We start from the raw sequence: 26,509 nt of genomic DNA, 5'->3' as shown, positions 1-26,509 counted from the left end.
GAAAGGAGATGCTACAGTTAAGCTCATTAAAAACAAAGGAAGCATAAAACTAGAGGTGAAATGGAAATTGAAAAGACTATAAAATTGTGTAAATAAAAATATTCAAAAAATTGAAATGATTTTTAGAAAATTGCTCAAAAATAAATAGAAATCCTGAGTAGTTCTATGGCAAGTATATTTATTGACTGTGTAGTAAATCTGTTCACAAAGAAAGAAACCCCTAGAACTGAACCCTGCCGAATGTAAAAGGAACATAAAACTGCCATTTTTCACAAACGTTTCCAGGCTCTGCTGTTTTCTATCCTTGTCTGGGTAAATTACTTACCTGTCAGTATTCTCAACTATAAAGTAGGATTAATAATACTACTCACCTCATTAAGTGATTATGAGGATTAAATAACTTAGTGCTTGTAATGTGCTTTAAAGAGAGTCTGGCATATATTAAACACTTTGTAAGTGTTTCCCATCATTATTATCATAGAAAAATCTTAATACTAGTAAATGAAAACAATAGTATGGTAACAAAAATCATAAGGTAATTTCATCCATGAACATAGAGGCAAAAACTATAAACAAAGTATAATGTAAATCTGTCATAACACCATTAGTGAAGTCTGAAAATTCAACTTAAAAATATTATGGCTTGCAGTATAGCAGTGAAAATACCAGGGCAAACCTGTTGGAGTTCCTGCAGTCTGACTCTTCAAACCAGGTCTGTCCAGCTCTTTCCTATAATTTAATGCCATCTGGTGAGAGTTGTCCACTCTGGGCTAAATATCAATGAAAATGCATAGCATAAATCAGATTTTCTTAAGACAGGGTTTTTGTTGTTGATGCTCTTTAGACCTACTAATGCTGCTTTTTATAATTCTTATGCACTAACTTGAACCCTAACTATGATATGCATTAACTTGAACCCTAAGTATGAAAAATATAACTATCCTTTTTTTCTCACATAATAAAAGTTAAATGTTCTTATTTCTTTCACTAACTTAACTTGAAAATATATCAAATTTTGGTGAATTTCAGCTAACCCTTAAATTAACTCTTGTCTAGAGAAAGTTGGTTATATTTATAGAAAAAATATAGTTCAATATGAAATGCCTCTCTAGCACAAAATAACTGAAATCCTCTGTAAATAAAGACAAAAACATCTTTTGTCTTTTCTTTTATCTTTTCTTATCAGTGGTAAATGAAATTGGCAGAGCAATATCAGAAAACCTTTGAGATATATATATTTTAAATTCTAATTAAGTTTTACCAGATTGGCTGCAATTCAATAATAATAAATACATCATGCTAATCCTGTATTTTTTTAAACACTGGGCTGTTATCCACTTCCATTTTATTTTAGCAACGTGGAGTTCTATATTTATTCCTGATCATTAAAAAGTTTTAATCACATCTATAAAAAGTATTTTAATATTTAATGTGCTTTTTGAAAGAACAATATGCACCAGACATCAAAGCACTCTATTTTAAAAATAGAAATTTTCTATTAACTGGCAATAAATTGAACCAGCAGAACACTAAATCTGTTCATAGATATATTTGGTTTTAAACATGGCAAAATATGTTTTCAGTTTCAGCTGGTATGTTTGTCAGTGCTAGTATCTTCAATGCAATGAATAGTGTCATTATAACTTTATCTGTAATTTATTACAGAAGATTTCATTTCTTCAGACTGTTGTATGGCAATAGGTCCAGTAGGAACCATTTCAGTGACTCTAAAAGTAAATAAATGTCCCACTCAGTCTGTTACATTGGCTTATTTAAAATTAAAAATAAGTTATTTATCTTAAAATACTCCTGATAATTTAAAAAGTATTATACTAATAAATGTTTCATGTGTCTACATCATAGTTTCAGCAATCAATTTTAATAACATGCAGACAAAAAACTTTGGTTTCCTAAATATATCCTGTGTTTGCTAAATAATTATTTCTTAATATTTCGTAGTGATTGGGTGCCAGTGATATAGGTGCAATTCTAAGAAAGCATAGAATTACATGCAGTATCTAAGAAAGAATTTTTTAAATTAAAAATTTAAATAAAACAGACTTTAAATATGTAAAAATTTATGGAGAATTCAGAATTTACAGGGATATCCTCTTGTAGCTGATATTTTAAATGGAGTGAAAAATATGCATTGTTAAATTTAGAAACTATATTTTTTTCCAACAAAAAACTAGGAGAATAAGAATGATAAAAAAGTAAAATATCTAGTTATAAGAAAAGCATAAAATTAGAAGATAAGATTTATTTTTGCTATGACAGATTTTATTAAATGCACACTTGGTTTTATGGGAAGACAATGCCTAATTAACTTTTAAAGGATTATAATGTAATGTCTCTTTTTATTCCAAGTCTTCGTCACTGTGTTTCAATTCAATTTTATTTTTTAAAGTATTAAATAAAAATGAGTAAACTTTTATGCCCCATAACTATATAATTTTCTCCATTACATAGCTCACTTGAAAACACACACTAACCAATACTAAAATATTCAGTCTCCACTTAACATCCATTGTTGTTCAATTGTTACTGGTATTTAGAAAACAGACTATATTTCTATGATATCTGAGCTAATGATGGTCATTTTGACTTTTGAGAATAGATTCAATGTTGGTAAAATTTGACAAGTAAACACAGGACCTGAACTAAAATAGGAAAGAACACAAGAAATCACAATGTTTTATAAATTAGAAAATTCAGGAATGAATAGTAGTCATATGAGTGGACTGGATGAAGCCAGAAGCTACTTATCTGCCTCTAAGGATGGGGGTTAGGGAAGGGGTTGAAGCACAGTCTGATGTTGAGAGCAAAGAACATTTGAGGAAGATAATTACTAGATGGTTCTGAAGGCAGGGTCCAGTTCTAACAGAACAAAGAGGCTGATAGGCAAAAAGTCTGTATAAAAAGTCGCCAGAACTCTCAACCAGCTATCCTGTCCTACACAGCCATGTGAATACTCCTCTCCCTTTATACCTTCACATAATTGTGGATAAGCTCCTGCCTTTCAGAAAACCTGTTGTTTATTCTCTGGTAAGTTTGAACTAGAGGTAATTTAAACCTGAGATAATAGGCTCAATGAATACTGGGGACCTCTACTAAAACTAGCAGGACTCGGTGAAAGTTTGCCATTGGACAGTCAGCCCCCAGGCTCTCCTCTCTATGTGGCCCCCACTGCCACACTAGCACATGGAAAGATTCCTTTCTGGGAAAATTGGCCAAAGAGAAAATATCTTCAAACAATGACATATAGTCATTCTAAAAGAAAGAGATGAGTGCCTTCCCAATCATTCATTTTACATTAAAGCTTACCACCCAATAAATTCCATTCTGAAATCTCTCTCTCTCTCTCTTTCTCTCTCTCTCTCTCTCTCTCTCTCTCTCTCTCTCTCTCTCTCTCACACACACACACACACACACACACACACACACACACACACACGAGTTATCAATAAGTTTTTTGGTGCTCTATTCACAAATATGGACTGATAGCTGCTAAGACAGAAGCTTAAACAGAGATCAACGTTTCAAGAAAATAAAGGAATTTAGAGAAAATTAAAACAGTGAAGGTTAAGAATAAAATTTGAGCACAACTAAAGTTGATATCCAGAAACACAGACGATTTGGTATTCATGCATTAAAAAATTTTTCCTTAATAAAGAAAAATTTAGAGGAAAAGGCACTCTTAGAAACTAAAGTATCACTTTTTAGCATAAATAACTTTAATAAAGAGATATCTTATTTTCTTTCCAATGAAATCACTCCATAAGTTGAACAAAGACCAAAATATGTAAACTAGAAAGCTCCATTCATAAATTTAGTATTGAATAATAGAAGTCTCAGAAAGATTAGAAAAATTAGAAAAAAAAAGTTTTTACCAAATGATGTGATGACATTTTCTAGAACCAAAGTACATGAACTTTCAAATTGATTTCACCCAGCAAATACAATTAAAAATTTTCCAAATCCTAGTAGTTTAGCATGAAATTTAGAATGTCTGAAATGGGTAAAAAATAAGATCTGAAAGTTTACAAAGAGCAAAAATAGGTGACATAGAAGGGATCTGGAATAAGAATAGCATTGGACTTAATAATGACAGTGGATTAAGAAGGAGAATGAGCAAATACTTTTAAAATTCTAATGACAAATTATTTTCTGTTGTATTAGTTAGGCTTTGCCAGAGAAACAAAACAACATGTGTGTGTATGTGTGTCTGTGTGTATGTACATACACATATATACATGTACATATATAAATATACACCCACATATTTCTCACTATACACACAATAGTAAAACTTGAACAATACGGAAACAATAAAAGAACAACTGACTTTCATTAGACATTCTAGAAAACAATTGCACTTTTTATGCTATATGTGTCTATTTCACTTAACAATAGAATTTCACGTATGATTTTGATGTTATGCTATAAATCAATCTACAATTTTAAATCTGAGAGATTATTTAGAAGTCACCAAATTTTAGAGTTTCCATAAACTAGGTTTAGGGATGTGGGTCAAATGTCTTGAACTCACAGAAAATTTATGACAATTGTGACTATTAAGAGCATTTGTCCATTTTCTTAGAGAGAGGGTGCATGGCTTCATCACTGAATATCAACGAATGTCTCTGTGATCCCAAAACAGTAAATTAAATTATCTTATTTTCCTCCTAAAATCACTGGGATTCGGACTAGCTTGAATACACAGAAAATCTTATAAATTACATAGATATTCTTATAAATTACATGGATATCTTATAATTATATATATATATAATAAATTACATCTTATAATTACATAGATATTTTTATAAGACTGGAACAAGAGCTCAGGTTTCCTAACTTTAATTCATTTTGGTAAAGCATTCTTCAACTTAGGTTTCCTAATGCTAATTCCTTTTGAGTGTGACGTATTCTTTTGGCCAGCAGTATAGCATTGCACATTTCTCTTATTTATTTAAATGATTCCATTACAAACATAAAGATAGGATTTTATAGCCCAATGGTCTTGATATCACAGTCCTTTTTTTCATTTGTCTTCTCTTGTTCTTTTTGTTATTTCCAAGTTGATTAGGTTCAGGTGAGCCTCCCTGACTGGCAATATTTTGTAGATATTGTTACACTCTGTGGCAAGGAGGAGATAACACCATTCATGAATTCATGGGAAGAGAATAAACAGAAGCTCCATATTTGGATCTCTCCCAGACTCTGCCTTGACTATTTCTTCCCTTGGCTGATTTTCTGTATCTTTTCTCTGTAATAAATGTAGCCATAAGTTCTGCGGATATTTCCAGTGAATTATCAAACAAGATGGTTTTTCAATCTCCTGACTTTGCAATTGATATCACAAAAGCAGAAGTCTTGTGTCCCTCAGACTTTCTAGGTTGGCTAGCACTGAATACTATGACAGCATATTACTCTACCCTGGGTCTCTATCCTTTTAAAATTCATTTATTACTGGATAAAAACAAATGAAAGATATAATATTTTTGTCTTACAAAAGTAAAAAGCAAGTATTTCCAAATCATACTGTACCTTATATTATCAATTTCCTTCCATATTACTTTTTTTTGGTAAGTCTAGATAAGACATTGTAGGAATTTCATGATTAATAATCAGTTTTTTCATTTTCCTTTCTTTTTAAAATGTTGATTGATTGGCTAGAAAACTGCTTTCGGTATGACACAAACAAATGCTTTGAAACAAAGGTGAAAAAAACAAGTGGGAAATGGACTGGGTGCGGTGGCTCACACCAGCAAACCCAGCACTTTTGGAGGCCTAAGCAGGTGGATTACCTGAGGTCAGGAGTTCAAGACCAGTCTGGCCAATATGGTGAAACCCCATCTGTACTAAAAATACAAAAAATTAGCCAGGCATGGTGGCAGATTTCTGTAATCCCAGCTACTCTGGAGGCTGAGACAGGAGAGTTGCTTGAATCCAGGAGGCGGAGGTTGCAGTGAGCCGAGATTGCGCTATTGCACTCTAGCCTGGGCAACATGAGTAGAACTCTGTCTCAAATAATAATAATAATAATAATAATGGGTGCAGCACACCAACATGGCACATGTATACATATGTAACAAACCTGCACATTGTGCACATGTACCCTAGAACTTAAAGTATAAAAATAAAATAAAGTGGGAAATGAATACTGTCATTTATCAACTTATACTTAATTGTTTTTTATAATCACTGGTTTGCTCGTATGTACAGAAGTAGGAGTGACAAATAATGAAAAAAATGCTGTAGTAGATAAATTATAATGATGCTACATTGCTAATTACTGTAGCAATATTTCATTCTAAATTATAAATTTAAAAAATATCTCAAATACTCTGCAGTTGTAAGTAAATAATCGGCACCTCCATAAACACTGTGATAAACCTAACAGTTGACCTTTCTAGGTTGGAATTCTTAATATGACATGGAATAATGTGTGTTCTTAGTCCAGACCAACAGGCTGCAGTAAAGGACTTTACGAATAATAACATTTGAAGTTCTTCTCACAGAATGGAAAGAAAAATATGAGTGTTGACTCTGGCAGCTAACAGCATATGCTTAACCACTGAAGCAGTGAAGAGATAGACAGAATCATAATTGAACATGCTGTATTAATCAAGACCATGATAGACAGAATCATAACTGAACATGTTGTATTAATCAAACCAACTCTGTGTTCTCCACAGCTCTTTACATTTGAAGTGCTTTGCCAAGAGGATCATTTCCCACAAACTGAACAAGGTAACTGCTGCCTACATTTCAAGCTGCATAATAGCTTTTTTCACAAACAGAACTTTATACTTCTTTAAATTAAGAAGCTCATTATAGGGGAAGAAAACCATACACTTAATGTCTCAGAAAAGGTTAAATGAAAAGGGCAACCCTTCAAATACTTATTGCAAATCCAAAAGATGTTACCTTTTATTCTACCAAATGGCTCAGGTAGGTAAGAGCATGTTGTTTGATATCATTGTTAGGATGCTTAATCAATGCCATCGTAGAACTTGAGAAATCCTTACAGTTATGTATTATTAGAAGTTAAAATCCAGCAAAAGACCAAGTTCATCCTAAGTTTTGACAAAACATATCCTGTGAAGATCTATTATACAAACAAAATATGTCCTCAGATGGCTCCTGAATACTAAAAAATGGAAATGGTTGGAGACATTATTGTCAACTGCCTGAAGCAGGCGCCTGATGAACTCCAAGACTGGGTCAGATAAGGTGATGCTTCCTTTGAGGAGCAGTGTTACTATGCACCCTACTGCTGCCATTTAAACAATCTTCACACAGTGACTTTCCCTGGAGGATGCTACTGAGGGTTCAAAAGGGGATGCAGGCTTCGTGTGGTCCCCTCCAACAGATTCAGTTTTTTGTGTAAAATAGTTGCCTTGCCAAAGACCTCCCGCCCAAAGATTCTGATTTCCATTTATAAACATAGTTTTCAATTTTTTCAAGGATCAAATATTTATAATATTAGAAAAATATTTTTAATCAAAGCACTCCATAGTTTAAATAAAAATAACTATTTAAAATTATATCTCTGTACCATGTAACATGACCATTAATTAGCAATAATAAATGTCTTGTTTCACTACTCTAATATATTCCAAAAAGTAGAATATTAAAGTATGAATAGAAAAAAAAATTACGGAGGCACAAAAATGTCGAATAACAAAATTCATTCAAAACAGAATCTCTGTGTGTAATTAATTCATGGTTACATCACAAATAGAAATCAGATAATTATTTGAGTACTCATTCAAAGTATAGAAAGGTATAGAAAAAGGAACTCATGTCTCACAGTCTACAGTTGTTCATTCTCAAAGAACATAAATGTGGATGAAAAACTTTGAATTCCTTATCTTTAAATCACATGCTGCAATCTTCTAAATATCTAATCACAAGTAAATGAATCACCTATGAAATAGAAGTTTTATGTAAGTGTTATGTAATTTTTGGATGTATATTATAATAATTCACTCTCTTATCTTCAGACTTTACAGAAGACATAACTCACCAAGTAAAATAAACAAATATAATTAAGTAGCTAATTTAACTAACAGAACTGAATATATCAGATTCTACAAAAATATAGCTTTACCAAGACTAGAGCTGATTCTACCAAATTAATCCTCTATTTGGTTAGTAACTCTCATTTTTAACCCTCTTCATTTAAACACAATTTAACTAGGTGAACATTTACTTGCTATATTGGGACACCAAAAAGTAGATCCTGTTATCTTTGTTCTCAAAGGATTTCCAATGCAGTTAGAAAAACCACCATATACTGAAGAATTATGGATTCATTTATTTTATAGTAATTTGTATTATGCAAATCTGAGTCACAATATTTAATAATGTTTTATTATACCGTTGACCTAAGGATAGATAATCATTGCAGTCCTAGAGACTAGCAGACTTCCTCAGAAGTGTAATGTACTGTATTAGGAAACAGTATTGCCCATTCATTCATTTATTCAACAATGATTTTTTGAGCATTAGTTTTGAACCAGATTATCTTCCAAGAATAGTAAAAAAAAAAAATTAATAAAATACAAAGTTTTATTCTTAAGGAAACTACATGTCAGACTTTGTTAGCAGTTTTCTCCTTTGTCTTATACACACATCTTCAACTTCTACCTCCAGCACCTCTTCTCCAGGCAAACAGCCCAATCTAGACCCATCATGGTATATGCCACATTCTTCTGGCAATAATTTGTTAAGCATTATGTATATGGTCTATATTAGTCCATGTTCACGCTGTTATAAATAAATACCAAGACTGAGTCATTTATAAAAGAAAGAGGTTTAACTGGCTCATAGTTCCTCATGGCTGGGGAGGATTCAAAAAGCTTACAATCATAGCGGAAGGCAAAGAGAAAGCAAGGACCTTCTTCACATAGTGGCAGGAGAGAGAAGTGCAAGAATGAAGTGTCACACTTTAAAACCATCAGCTCTGCTGAGTTAATCAGTATCCTGAGGGCAGCATGGGGGAAACCACCCTCACGATCCAATCATATCCCGCCTTGTCCCTCCCTCGACAGGTGGGGATTACAATATGTGATGAGATTTGGGTGGGGATGCAGAGCCAAACCATATCATAGTCTAAATAAAGATATTAAGAGTCCTTCTCTGAAATTGGTATTTCTACTTAATATAAAGTTCTGTGAATTTAATTTAAAATATCCCAACTAATACAACAGATGTGCTATAAATTATCCTTAAATAGGTACATTGATAGTGCTAAGAAAATTTAAAGATAAATCTCTGTGGTTTGTACAGAAATGAATAGAGGAAAAATAAGTAATAGACAAACCTTAATAAATGAAGGATTTAATTTGTTAAATTAGTCATTTCATGAAGAAAAAATAATAGAACTTTATTAATCAATGGACTATTCCATTGGACTTATTTTTCATGTTAAGTAGGAAAAGAGGAACTGATTACAATTTTCAGGAAGCAAAAGAAACAGTAAATTTTGAAGAACTTTATGTGAGTTTCCACAGTCCATGCTACTCCCTATAACTCCTGGGACAAGCTGCAAAGTACTCTGTGCTGTTTCACACACAACTTTCCTTTTCATCTTTGAAATTAACACTGTAAGCTCCATAAGGACATAAACCTGTCTGAGATAAACTTCCTAAAGTAAATCTTGTTAATAGCTTTCATTAGGAAGTAAATTAGTACAAATAATAATAAGTTCTCAGAGGATATCAAAAGATTTTGAAAAATGCCAAATTCATCCATAGACTAAATAGGAAGTAAATGGTAGGTCTTGGTTAACTTACAAAACAGTTAAATCATCTTAAGCCAAGGTAATTGAAATTTGTGTTAAACTCTTTATATACATATATACATTATCTTAAATAATTTTAAAATGTCTTGTGTAATTTTAAATGTATTTTAATAACATCATCTTATGTATGTTGTAGGTATTATCCCCAGTAAAAATTACTGGACATCATGTATCTTCAGCGTGTTCATCAGGAGTCACACACAGTATCAAATGTTGAATGTAGATTCCAAAGGTCTACCATATCCAAAAAAATAAGAAGTAAATTTAGTATCTACCTCAAGCATCCCAAATTGCCAGAATTAGTGAATAGATAATATATCCTCTCCTTTCCTCGTTACTCTATATATGTGTATCCTGAAACTGCTCCTGAGTCAAGGGAAGACTTCTCCTAATAAAAGATGGCTATTTTCCAAAAAGCATGCAAGTCACCATATTCCCTTATTACAATCACTATTTATAGAGAATTTTATCTATAACAGAGGTATACTGGGAAGATTTTTTGGTGAACTGTCGAATGCCTGAGAATTAAAATCAATATTCAACCAGAGTCAGTGTTTCAAAGTTAAAATATAACCATCATAGAATGAACTTCTGCAATGTAGAAATAAATTTGAAATTCTATAAAGTTACTTAATTTTATTAGAAATTTATCATTAAAATACGCTAGTCAAATTTTAAAAGTTTAACATAATTATGCAGCAACAAATTGCTCCTGTGTTCACTATCTTAAATACATGCCACACAAAATAGAAACTCACTTTCAACTGAGATCAGTAAAGACTCAAGATCTAGGCCGGGCACGGTGGCTGAAGCCTGTAATCCCAGCACTTTGGGAGGCCGAGACGGCGGATCACGAGGTCAGGAGATCAAGACCATCCTGGCTAACCCGGTGAAACCCCGTCTCTACTAAAAAAAATACAAAAAGCTAGCCCGGCGAGGTGGCGGGCGCCTATAGTCCCAGCTACTTGGGAGGCTGAGACAGGAGAATGGCATAAACCCGGGAGGCGGAGCTTGCAGTGAGCTGAGATCCGGCCACTGTACTCCAGCCTGGGTGACAGAGTGAGACTCCGTCTCAAAAAAAAAAAAAAAAAAAAAAAGATTCAAGATCTTCTTTGTCTGACACCTCCAAGAGGTTTGTATGTAGATACTTATATAAGGCATGTCAGATTATGTAACCATTACCAAGTCATTAAGCCTTTCTTACTTATTAATATAAAGTAAATTATCAATATAAAGAAACATACACTCTTTAACTCCTAGAAGTAAAGATTTTGGTTGATGGGGATAATGCAGTCTCAGGATGCAATCCTACAAACTGAAACTTTGCTTCAAAAAATAGCATTTTAATATTAGATGCAGACTTAAAAATTCAATTTTAACTTATAGTTATTAATTCTATTATTTGTAGATATTTTTATATTTAAAAAACAGCAGCCAATTTTCCATTCTTCTCATTCATTTGCTTAAGATATAAGGAATTCCCAAGTAGGATATTTGTCCTGAAACACCCATGATCAGGATAGAATTAAACAACTCACAATTAAATATAAATGGTAAAAATTATTTTGCTCACTACTGGGAATAGTGAACATAGTGAATAATTCCAGAAAGATTAGAATTGCAATATGATAGTTTTGAAAAACATCAATATAGCTAAAAATGCCCTTTACTGTACTTATTGTCATTGATATACAGGAATAGGTCCAGGGTGACCACACTTGCATCTGATGACCATCTCACAGTGGCCATCAAATATCAAAGCAACAGTGGACAATTGATAAGATTATCCAGGAACTTAAGATTATCCAGGAACTTAAAGTTTTTAATGGAAAGAGAAAGAGACAGAATTATTTTGAGATGGGTCACATTAAAGTTCTGGCTCCAAAAAGAAGTCCCAGTGTCTCTGCTGGAAAGTTTTCTGGAACTGTCCTGGTGTCAACCTTTCCTAAGGTCTCTGATCTCATTAGGCATCAATATTATCTCAATAAGTTCCATTTTGTTCTTGGCATCTGTTACTTTTGACTAAAACTACCTCAGAAGTAAAGATTCTATTACTGCCATTGCCCTTCTATTACTTGCATTTAAGTATTTCTTAATATTTAAATATGAAGTTGAATTTTTTCCAGTTATAAATAACTTGGAGGACACATCTAGTATATTTGAAATTGTACAATTTCAATACATGAACAAGTAAAAATTGTCTTATCAAGTTTATCTTAATAATAAGTGCTCCAAAATTTATCTGTGGTAGTAGTAGACATGAAAATTCTCTAGGAAAGATGAAACTCTAGCAACAAATATTTCAAAACTTGTTTTGGAATGTGAACTTTTAAAAGATTTGAAGATTACACATAGGTTTTTGCAAGAATAGAAATTATTTCTATGTTTTTAAAATGGAAACTTTTCTTGATAGAAAGCCTCTTGCTTTTCAATACCCAAATTTCTGAGAATATATTTATTTCTCAGTACAAAGGTTTGGCCAATGGTAATATAGGAAAAAATTACATTTTAATCCCCTAAACTTTGTAAAACATTTTCATGAAAATGGTGTGCATGAAAATATTCAAGTTGCAATAAAAATGCACTTGATAGGCTGGCAGAGTCAGGCATAGATATGGCTGATGATCAGTACATCACAGTGTCATACACAAGGCAACTGTACCATTATGTATTATCCTCTACCATTCTTTCAGCATGATCTTCTTTTTGACTAGTGCTGTGCAATTAGTATCCACATTTTTTTAAGAAAAATACTGGAGGAAATTTTACAGAATTAAAGCAATTTAAGTGAAAAAACTGACTTAAATAGAAGAAAAGGTTTTTCTGCATACAAAGCAGGTAATTGTTAAAAACCATGTCAATTGCTTTGAGATTAGAAGTTATGTTTTAATCAAATTAAATTCTAAACAAATAGTTTGTTACTCTTACAAATGTTCATATTTTTCAGTTATACTTTAGGAAATTAGTTGGGCTCTTAGGCTTTCTGTGTAATGTAGGTACATTTTTTCTAAAAGAATGGTGACAAGCTCTTGTTGGTATTCTCAAAAAGTACATTTATTTGAAAAAACAGTTATTTTTCTGTAATTTAAATTATTCTACAGATAGGGGTAAAAAAAAAGTTTCAAAAACATCTAGCATGAGACAACATGTGATTCTTTCTCATTATTTTCAATGCAAATAAAGGTTAAAAGAGCATAGCAAAGCCAAAAAAGATTTATTCTAGAAACGCAAAAAAAAAAAAAAAAAAAAAGGGTTTGATATCAATTAAAAATCATATAAAATTTGGTCAAATAAAGATCTTCATATAATACAAAGAAGGCATTTTAAAAGTTAAACATCCGTATATAATTTTTTGAGGCAGAAACCTTATGCCTAATTGTGTAATAAGCATTCTTAGTAAAGTCAAGAGTAAGACAATTGTTACCGCTTTATTTTAAATTGTTTGAAAGGTACATCAATGTAATTAAACAAGAAAATTAAGTGAGAAGCAAACTTTTTATTATGTGCAGTGATAGTTTGAATACTTGGAAACAAAAACAATTGAAATTAAAATGAGAATACCTGAAGATAGCATATTATAAAAATAAAAATCCTTCATTTACACAAATAATAACAATTTAGAAAGTATAACAAAAGGGGCCAGGCACAGTGGCACACGCCTGTAATCCCAGTACTCTGGGAGGCCGAAGAGGGCAGATCACAAGGTCAAGAGATCAAGACCATTCTGGCCAACATGGTGAAACCCCATCTCTACTAAAAATACAAAAATTAGCTGGGCATGCCGGCATGCACCTGTAGTCTCAGCTACTCGGGAGGCTGAAGCAGGAGAATTGCTTGAACCCAGGAGGCAGAGGTCACAGTGACCATGCTACTGCAATCCAGCCTGGCAACAGAGCAAGTCTCTGTCTCAGAAAAAAAAAAAAAAGAAAAGAAAAAAAAGAAAAGATAAGAAAAGAAAGTATAAAAAATAATTTTCTTATTTCTGAGTAAATCAATCTAGAAATCAATATAACTGTATGGAAGTAAACATTAAAATTCACTTAAGTATTGTAAATGATTTGAATAAATGAAAAATACACTGTTCTCTTGTATTGTCAAATTCAATATTGTATAGATTCAATCCTTCAAAATTAACACATAACATTACTATATTCGAAGTAAAAACACCAACATATACCTCAGAGTTCTTGTTTCTTTTCTATGCTTTATAAATAAAACAAGACAAAATAAATCTAAAAGTCACTTGGAAAAATCACCATATAAAATACTACCTCCAAAATGTGGAAGTGTGATTAGTGAAGACTCTTCCAGTATTACATTACAATATATTGAAAAGCTACTATAATAAAACAATGCAATTCAAGTCCAAGGACTGGTACAAATTAATAAATCAATACAGTAGAATAGATCATACAGAATAAGACTCTAGAGCACATGAAGATTTAGTATATGATGAAATGGTCTCATACTACTCAGGACATTTAGGGTTATAAGTGAAAGAAACACAACTCAAACTAGTTGCTATGGTTTTAATGTTTGTGTCCCATCCAGTCAGCCCCTAAATTCTTATGTTGAAACTTAATCACAATGTGATGGTGTTAGGAGTTGAGGCCATTGAGAGGTGAGTAAGTCATAAGGGTGGGGCCCTCATAAATGGGATTAGTGACTATTTTAGTCAATTTTGCATTGCAACAAAGGAACACATGATGCTGGGTAATTTATAAAGAAAAAGGGTTTATTTTGGCTCATGTTTCTGTAAACTGTACAAGAAACACAGTGCTGGCTGCTGTTTCTGGTGAGGGCCTCAGGAAGCTTTCAACCAGGTAGAAGGCAAATAGGAAGCAGAGGTGTTATGAGAGAGCAAGAGAGAAAGGAGGTGCCAGGCTCTTTTAAACAACCTCTCTCTCATGAACTAATAGAGTGAGAATTCACTCATTACCAAGGGGACAACACCAAGCCATTCAAGAAGAATATGCCCTCATAATCCAACACCTCATTAGGCCCCACTTCCTAAATTGGGAGTCACATTTCAACATGAGATTTGGAGAGGACAAAGATCCAAAGATACCAGTAGTCCCCAGGGAGGTGTGTTGATCCTTCCAGTACATGAGGACACAGCTAGAAGGTGTCACATATAAACCAGAAAACAGGCTCTCACCAGACACTGAATCTGTTGGCACCTTAATCTTGGACTTTCCAGTCTCCAGATTTGTAAGAAATAGACTTGAGCTGCTTATAAGCTACCTAGTCTGTGACATTTTGTTATAGAAGCCCAGATAGACTAAGACATTGGTTTAAGTAAAAGGGGAACTTTATTGGCTAGTAAAGCCATACCATGTGAATGCAAGATTTATAGCTATATCAATGGATATCAGGGGTTATTTTATCTGTGACAGTCTTTAGTGATTGTCACATTGCCTGGCAGAGCGAAAATAAGCAAAAAAAATGTTTGTTAACTGAATGCACAGACCAAGGTGCATCCTAGAAACCAGTATCAGGAATTGGGATGGAGAATTCAGTGATACATAAATAAAGTGGAACTTGATGCTCAGTCTCAGACAGTCATGAAACTAGAAGTAAAATTGTGTCCAAAATTTTTACTGCCACATAAGAAACACAAAATTGAGAGTGGAAGAGGAGAAAACACTAAATAAACTCTTGGTCAGACTTTGAGCAAAGAATTTGGCGGAAGGGGTGCAAGTATACAGGTACACGGGGTGAAAACTAATTTATGAAGTGACACAGCAAAGTGCAGTTTGGAGAGTAAATTGTATATATAAGCAAATAAAAAATACAGAAAATAAGTTAAAATGTCAAATGCATGTATTCAAAAGAGAAAATATCTTATGCTTTAATAAGAGAACTTTTAAAGAGATCTATTATTTACTAAATTGTTTCTATGTTCCAGAGAAATTTCTAAGAAATTTAGCAATCAAGAATCACTTAAACACATCAACCATGCTATTATCCTTATTTTATGGGTGAGAAACTAAAACTCAGAGAGGTAAGCAAGTTGTACGAGATCACATAGTAAATAAGCTGAGATTCATGCTATAGCTATCTGACTCCAGAGCCCATACACATAAACTCTACACTAAACCTAATGTGTATGAATAAATTTGAAATGAGAACTAAATGCATTAGAAATATACATTAATTTTAAATGAATATGCTATATATATTTATGTGTGTATGTGTGTATCACATCACAACACTGCATACAAGCTTTCATATTCCATTATTGTTTTAAATCAAATTTAATCTTCTTCGAACTTCCACCTGCCTGGATGGTAAGAAATTCAGTGTCACTCATTTTGAAGTCTCCTCACCACAATAGATCCACAGTATAATATAAAATTTCTGGACAAGTGTCACAACAGAAAAGCAGGGAATGTTCCTGGTCTACACCGCAAGATTGTTGCCATCTTGATTATTGCTCCCTTGGCCACATTGATGCTAGTCTGAAATTCTGATAGCTACTGAGGCTACTGTCTGTCTGATAGGCCCTGAGGCTTCAGACTGACTGACAGTTACCTCTTAAATGTCTTTCTATTCATCGCAGACTCAGCCCTAGAAACTTTTATGACTGCTTTTAGGTTTTAGCATCTACAACTGCAAGAGAAGTCTGCATGAAATATCTAACTTCCCTACTTGCAAAGTAAAGTAAGTACCCCTTATGCTTTCTTGAATCTTAGACAGCTACATCTGAAATGGTTCTTCTTTGTAGTTGAGCAGTATGCTTTATAGTCCTGTGTTAGGTCCAGACTTCCCTTAGGAGACTTCAGTTCTGTAGTGCATAGTGCAGGCCACTGCAAAATGGTGGATAAAGGATTGCCCGGATACCAAAGTGTTGGGATATCAAGGATCTTGTGGAAGAGCACCCACGTACAGATTAATGGAATACATGAAACAACAATCAAGTCTTCAGTTGGTATATTAAGTCTCCATCTGCCCTAGCTGGCAGAGTCTGAAATTGGGTCACTAAAATCATCTCTTTCATGCCTGACTCCCTCTCTCCTGGGGTGAACAACCACTTCCCCCTCATTTTCTTCTCTAATGAGATTTAAAGTTGAAAACAGTTGAACAGTTGAAGGGAGGGGTTCAGTTTCCACCAGGCTGAGCTCACAGTGGAGAGTTTACTCAGAGCAGCCCCTCCCTATGCCTGCTCCTGCTGGGCCTGGGCCATACTCCCTGGGTCTATGGCTCCTCTGGCCAAGGCCAAGTCTCCAAAGCCTCCAGCCTGAGAGTCAACGTAGAAACTTTTAACCAGTCCTCTGGATGGTATATTAAAAACTGACCTGAACAGAAGCTTATTCTAAACTACTGAGACATTCAGCCATGGCACTGAACACTTTTTGAGACTCAAATAGACTCAAACTCAAGATTTTAACCCCATTTCATCATTGTTTGTATTTCAGGACCCCAGACACCTTCCGTTCTTCTAGTAGTGAATCTTCTCCAAATGGACTTCTCAATCAACCCAAAGTTTCATCCCCTTCAACAAACAGAGTTCATGGGATTTATCATTTCACTGGCAGTGTAGTTTTCCCTTATCTTAAAATTTCAGCCCATATTTAAATGATATTTAAGCTAGGAGCAATATGGAAGTTTCCGTAAAATAAAACAAAGGTCTCCAACTCATTTGATCTGAATTTCTGTCAGAAATGCAGTTTTCATTATGACTCTTTATACAAATTTTTATGTATTTATAGGTGTACATAGGTATATAAAAATATATGTAATAAAAATAAAACAGTACAGAGTCCTATTCTATGTGATGCAATCAGATGTTTTCATTTGATTTTTTTTTAATGTCTATAGTGATTTCCCAGATTGATTTCATGACTCACAAAGGACCCGCAAAAATAATTTGGAAAACACTCCTGAAGGACACTGAGGACATTGGCTAGTAGGTATTCGTCTCTCAGATGGAGATGATTAAGTCATTTTTGAAATTAGAAGTCTGAGATAGGGGACTTACATATCTTCTTCCCTGTTCGTCATTTCTCAATAGTCTCTTGCAAATAACAAAGTTATTTATTGAAAAAAGCCAATTTCTCTTCCCTTAATGAACATTCTGCCAATCACTATGTATCTGCTCCCAGTTTTAAAAATATTTAATAAGCCCCATTCACACTAAATCTCATATCAGATCACTGGTATTCCCCAAATCCACAGGGTTTTATGGCAGTTCCCACTATTCATTAATTCTCCAACATAGTAAAAGTCATTATCTGAAAATTAACAACCCTAAATTCTAAGCGTTTTAGTCTTCCTCATAAATATATATTTCATAAACTTTTATAATAGTGCCCAAATTGTTTTATGTGTAACTGTTATTAATTTTACCCCCCTAATATTCAAGTTTAAGGAATTTCATTTTGATTCATCATGTTAAATCAAATATCCTCCAAGGTTCTAAATACTTACTAAGTTCAGTTCAGTCAATATTGAGACTCTCTCATTAAACATTAAAAACTCCTGAGTTTATATAATGCCTAAAAAACAGTTCATCATGATTTTCTTCTTAGCCTTGCTCCTTTAGCTTCTCACTGCTGCAATTGAGCAGTGATGTTGACTACATTTTAGGCACTGGTTTCCTCTGAGTTTAACCAAATTCAGATATTCATGCCATTCCAGTTCTCTGCACTGACCTTCATCTAAAAGCACACAGCAATCTTGTAACCCACTCCCAGTTTTGGGCAATGTATGCCATCTGGACACACTTTTCCATAGCAAGCTGAAATGCCAAAGCTCCTTTTGCAAATCTCAGGTAATTTCAAACCCTTGGACTAGTCACACCTGCTCCCACTAAAAAAGGACTTTCACTGCTTATCTCTCTGAAATAATCTCGCCTTTAAAAAATGTTGTTCATTTCCCTTTTGAATATATTACTTACTTGGGGGAACACAGACTTTAAAAAAATATTAATTTAATGAGGATTTCTGACTTTTAGGGAGCAGGGAAAGTATGGAGAAAGAAGATGCTTTATTCTTCCTTGGTAAGAGTCTACAGCAGTAATGAAACCTGAGACACCAGTTCTGTGTGTGTGTGTGTGTGTGTGTGTGTGTGTGTGAGAGAGAGAGAGAGAGAGAGAGACAGAGAGAGAGAGAGAGAGAGAGAGAGAGAGAGAGAGAGAGAGACAGAGAGAGAGAGAGAGAATGAGGTGGCAAAAAAGATTCTTGTTACAAATTCACTGTAAGCACTTAAGACTATCCTCTTTTGAGGGTTAGGGGAAGGAAGCTTATTAAGGTAGCACTGGAAAAAGTTACACATACACTTTGTGAGCCCTTTACTTTCCATTTCTTTCATTAGAATAAATATGAGATGAGATTATCATTTGTTAACTTAATTTCTAAAGTTGCATGACCACTGAATAAATACCAGTTTGGAAAAAATCAAATAGAGCATATGAATTAATACCAAGAGAATCATTCTAAAAGTATGCTTTCTATTATCCCAGAGGGAAAGAATGTTTATATTTTTGAAGAACCATAAGCATTTGGGATTTAACCACCTTTTCATCCAGGAAATTTCAAAAGTAGGCTTAGTTTAGATTAGGAAAACCATAACAATAAATAGGATGGCACTCAATCTTGTGTTTTCATCATGTCCAGGGAAAGCACAGTCCTGACAAGAGAAAGAATTGATGAGAAAAAAGAAGAGTAGATGAGCAAATGAGTCATTTTCCCCTCCTTGACTAAGCAGAAATATTACTAGTGATATCATATCTAATAGAGAAGTATTACATTATCAATTTCAGGATGGTTATTGATTTTCTTTCCATGAATGGCATAGAGATAGACTTAAATCATTCTTGGTTGCATTAGTATTCTTACTACCTTGTGTATAATAATGGTGAAAATAAAATATAGTCATAGAGTTTTTCTCATTTTATTGAACAAGGGAGAGAAAGAGAAAAGAAAATTGAACATTCAGGAAACAGAAAATTAAAACTTTTCTTTTGTTTGCCCTAGCAATTCCAAGATCTAATTGACTCCATCTTCATTTTTGGTTGTTTTATTTCCATTTTTAAGGTTAGCTTTGTGGTGGTTTTTTCCAAGTTTCAATTTCAGCTTAAGAATGCTCAGTATTTTGAAATGATCAGTTCTAAAGTTATTAAAAGCACATTTGATTTTACTATGGATGACCAAATTTTTATGTATGTGTGTACACACACACAAACATGAATGAAGAAAAAAATGAAAGAAAAGGAGAAAAAAGCAGGGAGGAAGCTTATCTTAGAATGTGAGTGTTAAGAGGCACAATTATTCATATGAGTGCTTTAGTTCTTTTTTGAGTTTACGTTAAGTTTGCTAATAGTTTTTCTAGGTTATTTTGCAGTAATAAACAACCCCAACAATCTTAGTGGCAACAACCTTACAGCAACAACGGTTTATTTCTTGCACATGTTACTCATCCTTCACTGTTCAGTTGCGGCTTTGCCTCTTATTGTCTTCACTGCTGGACCAAGGCTTAAAGAACAGCCCTATTTTGATCTTACGAAAGAAGAAAAGCAATGCTGCAACCATGCAATGAATGCTCTACAGGCTTCCAGTGAGCAATGCTATACCTCACGTTTACTCCTATTTCACTGGTCAGAGCTACTCATATTCAGAGCTACTCATATGGCCAAGGCATTCTGTAAATAAGGCATGAATGAAGCAAAAGTAAGACTCTCTCAGGAAGGAGCATTGCACATCACATGGCAATGGGCAGTGATGTATTCACTCTCTCTAAGTATGAGAGTAAGCAATTCCAAATAACAGTGCCATCTATCTCAGAGTCCTTGCCAATATCTTATTCTTTATAAATTCTATATAAATTTTATTCTAGTGTGACTTAGAATGAGACAACTTGGGTCTCACTTTACTCCATTAAAAGTATATTGTTGGCTGGGCACAGTGGCTCATGCCTATAATCCCAGAACTTTGGGAGGCCAAGGTGGGCAGATCACTTGAGGCCAGGGATTTGAGACCAGCCTGGCCAACATGGTGAAACCCCTTCTCTACTAAAAATACAAAAATTAGGTGGGCCTCATGGCACACGCCTGTAATCCCAGCTACTTGGGATGCTGAGACAGGAGAATCACTTGAACCTAGGAGGCGGAGATTACAGTGCGCCAAGATGGGGCCACCACACTCCAGCCTGGGTGACGGAGTGTGACCCTGCCTCAAAAAACAAAACAAAAAAAAGCATACTGCTGGGCTGAATCTCTCTATTTTCTGTTTCCTTATAACTCAATAAGAGAATAATAGAAAGGGAAAGGAAGATAATTCCAGTATCAAAAAGTTTCAGTTAGAGAACTTTTATTTAAAAACCAAAGACTATTTCTGCTGCCAGTTTGCTATGAGTTGCTATAACCCATTGAATGAAATCTTCAATATTACATGCATAGGTAGATAATACATAGCAGGAACATAACTCTCAACCAAGTTGTTTTTTCTCTTTTCTTGCTTGTTGAAGACGGTCACCGGAAAATACCCCAGAGCACATATATTAAACCAAGAGGGGCTCTAAGCCCCAGTATCTCCTTTTGACCTAAAAGGAAGTGTTATTGGGTTTCCCTCAGATACTCCAGAGAGAAATAATCAATCATCACTAGTAATACCAATTGTTCTCATCTGCGTCGATCACCAGCCGGGGGTAAAAGGAAGCAATTTTACCAGCACTCACTTCGTTCCAGTGAAGGAGGAAAATGGAAACGGAAAGTTCTTACCAATCTGCACATAGAAGTGTGGACATTTCTTCACTTTCAGGGGGCATTCAGGTTCGGTTTTCCCTTTTTCTTCTGGAAGAGTAAGACCTAAATATAATTAAGAATGTGGAAGAGAGAAGAATGAGATTTCTCCTTGTATATGAAGAGAAGAAATATGAGGGTCATATGAGAATTGTAGCTGTTGAGGCAGACTACAGACAAGTTGCCATGGCAATGACCCCTTGATTTTCACCTTTTCCTAACCCTGTACTTCTCTGAACCATATCTTTTCACACTTTTTGTTCTTTTACCTATTTGCTTACAAGTATTGTGGTTGTGATAAGTAATTTTATTTTTTCTCTATGCTGTCAGTATAAAGACATAAAGAAATAATATGCTAAGTCATTTTGTGATATTTGAGCTAGAAGTTTTTCAGGTAAAAAGATTTAAAAGTAATGAAGCTACTAAGGCATTCATTTATACGTAACACTTGCCTATTCCAATTAATGGGATACTGAGAAGCAGCTTAAAGTACATGTTGTAAATAACATATATATCAATCCTGAAATAGACATACATAGCTTTAAATATTTTACAGCATTTCAACAAATACGGCACACAAACGATTACAATTTAAGGGCTTTCTAAATGTAGGCTTTTCAAATTAACAATAAACTGCAATTTAGTAATTTTTTTTTTTTTTTTTTTTATTATTATTATACTTTAAGTTGTAGGGTACATGTGCATAACGTGCAGGTTTGTTACATATGTATACTTGTGCCATGTTGCTGTGCTGCACCCATCAACTCGTCATTTACATCAGGTATAACTCCCAATGCAATCCCTCCCCCCTCCCCCCTCCCCATGATAGGCCCCGGTGTGTGATGTTCCCCTTCCTGAGTCCGAGTGATCTCATTGTTCAGTTCCCACCTATGAGTGAGAACATGCGGTGTTTGGTTTTCTGTTCTTGTGATAGTTTGCTAAGAATGATGGATTCCAGCTGCATCCAAGTCCCTACAAAGGACTCAAACTCATCCTTTTTTATGGCTGCATAGTATTCCATGGTGTATATGTGCCACATTTTCTTAATCCAATCTGTCACCGATGGACATTTGGGTTGATTCCAAGTCTTTGCTATTGTGAATAGTGCTGCAATAAACATACGTGTGCATGTGTCTTTATAGCAGCATAATTTATAATCCTTTGGGTATATACCCAGTAATGGGATGGCTGGGTCATATGGTACATCTAGTTCTGGATCCTTGAGGAATCGCCATACTGTTTTCCATAATGGTTGAACTAGTTTACAATCCCACCAACAGTGTAAAAGTGTTCCTATTTCTCCACATCCTCTCCAGCACCTGTTGTTTCCTGACTTTTTAATGATTGCCATTCTAACTGGTGTGAGATGGTATCTCATTGTGGTTTTGATTTGCATTTCTCTGATGGCCAGTGATGATGAGCATTTTTTCATGTGTCTGTTGGCTGTATGAATGTCTTCTTTTGAGAAATGTCTGTTCATGTCCTTTGCCCACTTTTTGATGGGGTTGTTTGTTTTTTTCTTGTAAATTTGTTTGAGTTCTTTGTAGGTTCTGGATATTAGCCCTTTGTCAGATGAGTAGATTGCAAAAATTTTCTCCCATTCTGTAGGTTGCCTGTTCACTCTGATGATAGTGTCTTTTGCTGTGCAGAAGCTCTTTAGTTTAATGAGATCCCATTTGTCAATTTTGGCTTTTGCTGCCGTTGCTTTTGGTGTTTTAGACATGAAATCTTTGCCCATGCCTATGTCCTGAATGGTACTACCTAGGTTTTCCTCTAGGATTTTTATGGTATTAGGTCTAACATTTAAGTCTCTAATCCATCTTGAATTAATTTTCGTATAAGGAGTAAGGAAAGGATCCAGTTTCAGCTTTCTACTTATGGCTAGCCAATTTTCCCAGCACCATTTATTAAATAGGGAATCCTTTCCCCATTTCTTGTTTCTCTCAGGTTTGTCAAAGATCAAATGGCTGTAGATGTGTGGTATTATTTCTGAGGACTCTGTTCTGTTCCATTGGTCTATATCTCTGTTTTGGTACCAGTACCATGCTGTTTTGGTTACTGTAGCCTTGTAGTATAGTTTGAAGTCAGGTAGCGTGATGCCTCCAGCTTTGTTCTTTTGACTTAGGATTGTCTTGGAGATGCGGGCTCTTTTTTGGTTCCATATGAACTTTAAAGCAGTTTTTTCCAATTCTGTGAAGAAACTCATTGGTAGCTTGATGGGGATGGCATTGAATCTATAAATAACCTTGGGCAGTATGGCCATTTTCACGATATTGATTCTTCCTATCCATGAGCATGGTATGTTCTTCCATTTGTTTGTGTCCTCTTTGATTTCACTGAGCAGTGGTTTGTAGTTCTCCTTGAAGAGGTCCTTTACATCCCTTGTAAGTTGGATTCCTAGGTATTTGATTCTCTTTGAAGCAATTGTGAATGGAAGTTCATTCCTGATTTGGCTCTCTGTTTGTCTGTTACTGGTGTATAAGAATGCTTGTGATTTTTGCACATTAATTTTGTATCCTGAGACTTTGCTGAAGTTGCTTATCAACTTAAGGAGATTTTGGGCTGAGACAATGGGGTTTTCTAAATATACAATCATGTCATCTGCAAACAGGGACAATTTGACTTCTTCTTTTCCTAACTGAATACCCTTGATTTCTTTCTCTTGCCTGATTGCCCTAGCCAGAACTTCCAACACTATGTTGAATAGGAGTGGTGAGAGAGGGCATCCCTGTCTTGTGCCAGTTTTCAAAGGGAATTTTTCCAGTTTTTGCCCATTCAGTATGATATTGGCTGTGGGTTTGTCATAAATAGCTCTTATGATTTTGAGGTACGTTCCATCAATACCAAATTTATTGAGCGTTTTTAGCATGAAGGGCTGTTGAATTTTGTCAAAAGCCTTTTCTGCATCAATTGAGATAATCACGTGGTTCTTGTCTTTGGTTCTGTTTATATGCTGGATTATGTTTATTGATTTGCGAATGTTGAACCAGCCTTGCATCCCAGGGATGAAGCCCACTTGATCATGGTGGATAAGCTTTTTGATGTGTTGCTGAATCCGGTTTGCCAGTATTTTATTGAGGATTTTTTCATCGATGTTCATCAGGGATATTGGTCTAAAATTCTCTTTTTTTGTTGTGTCTCTGCCAGGCTTTGGTATCAGGATGATGTTGGCCTCATAAAATGAGTTAGGGAGGATTCCCTCTTTTTCTATTGATTGGAATAGTTTCAGAAGGAATGGTACCAACTCCTCCTTGTACCTCTGGTAGAATTCAGCTGTGAATCCATCTGGTCCTGGACTTTTTTTGGTTGGTAGGCTATTAATTGTTGCCTCAATTTCAGAGCCTGCTATTGGTCTATTCAGGGATTCAACTTCTTCCTGGTTTAGTCTTGGAAGAGTGTAAGTGTCCAGGAAATTATCCATTTCTTCTAGATTTTCCAGTTTATTTGCGTAGAGGTTTTTATAGTATTCTCTGATGGTAGTTTGTATTTCTGTGGGGTCGGTGGTGATATCCCCTTGATCATTTTTAATTGCGTCAATTTGATTCTTCTCTCTTTTCTTCTTTATTAGTCTGGCTAGTGGTCTGTCAATTTTGTTGATCTTTTCAAAAAACCAACTCCTGGATTCATTGATTTTTTGGAGGGTTTTTTGTGTCTCTATCTCCTTCAGTTCTGCTCTGATCTTAGTTATTTCTTGCCTTCTGCTAGCTTTCGAATGTGTTTGCTCTTGCTTCTCTAGTTCTTTTAATTGCGATGTTAGAGTGTCAATTTTACATCTTTCCTGCTTTCTCTTGTGGGCATTTAGTGCTATAAATTTCCCTCTACACACTGCTTTAAATGTGTCCCAGAGATTCTGGTATGTTGTATCTTTGTTCTCATTGGTTTCAAAGAACATCTTTATTTCTGCCTTCATTTCGTTATGTACCCAGTAGTCATTCAGGAGCAGGTTGTTCAGTTTCCATGTAGTTGAGCGGTTTTGAGTGAGTTTCTTAGTCCTGAGTTCTAGTTTGATTGCACTGTGGTCTGAGAGACAGTTTGTTATAATTTCTGTTCTTGTACATTTGCTGAGGAGTGCTTTACTTCCAATTACGTGGTCAATTTTGGAGTAAGTATGATGTGCTGCTGAGAAGAATGTATATTCTGTTGATTTGGGGTGGAGAGTTCTATAGATGTCTATTAGGTCTGCTTGCTGCAGAGATGAGTTCAATTCCTGGATATCATTGTTAACTTTCTGTCTCGTTGATCTGTCTAATGTTGACAGTGGAGTGTTGAAGTCTCCCATTATTATTGTATGGGAGTCTAAGTCTCTTTGTAAGTCTCTAAGGACTTGCTTTATGAATCTGGGTGCTCCTGTATTGGGTGCATATATATTTAGGATAGTTAGCTCTTCCTGTTGAATTGATCCCTTTACCATTATGTAATGGCCTTCTTTGTCTCTTTTGATCTTTGATGGTTTAAAGTCTGTTTTATCAGAGACTAGTATTGCAACCCCTGCTTTTTTTTGTTCTCCATTTGCTTGGTAAATCTTCCTCCATCCCTTTATTTTGAGCCTATGTATGTCTCTGCATGTGAGATGGGTCTCCTGAATACAGCAGACTGATGGGTCTTGACTCTTTATCCAGTTTGCCAGTCTGTGTCTTTTAATTGGAGCATTTAGTCCATTTACATTTAAGGTTAAGATTGTTATGTGTGAACTTGATCCTGCCATTATGATATTAACTGGTTATTTTGCTCATTAGTTGATGCAGCTTCTTCCTAGCCTCAATGGTCTTTACATTTTGGCATGTTTTTGCAATGGCTGGTACCGGGTGTTCCTTTCCATGTTTAGTGCTTCCTTCAGGGTCTCTTGTAAGGCAGGCCTAGTGGTGACAAAATCTCTAAGCATTTGCTTATCTGTAAAGGATTTTATTTCTCCTTCACTTATGAAACTTAGTTTGGCTGGATATGAAATTCTGGGT

At 34.7% G+C, this 26,509-nt stretch overlaps 1 long non-coding RNA gene across 3 annotated transcripts in view; it reads right to left on the bottom strand.

Annotated features, from left to right (window-relative positions):
- The window catches only part of LOC114671420 (uncharacterized), a 167,849-nt gene that overhangs the window by 52,000 nt on the left and 89,340 nt on the right, over window positions 1-26,509 (bottom strand). For 2 of the 3 annotated variants that reach the window (XR_013412547.1, XR_003721427.2), the window contains one exon: window positions 21,534-21,620. This is a non-coding gene — a long non-coding RNA (uncharacterized LOC114671420). Of the gene's footprint in view, window positions 1-20,949; window positions 21,621-26,509 lie in introns of those variants that run through there. The other variant, XR_013412548.1, reaches the window with a different exon arrangement.

Source organism: Macaca mulatta, chromosome 1 (assembly GCF_049350105.2).
Source record: "Macaca mulatta isolate MMU2019108-1 chromosome 1, T2T-MMU8v2.0, whole genome shotgun sequence".
NCBI lineage: Eukaryota > Metazoa > Chordata > Mammalia > Primates > Cercopithecidae > Macaca > Macaca mulatta.
This window is presented reverse-complemented; position numbering and strand designations above follow the sequence as displayed.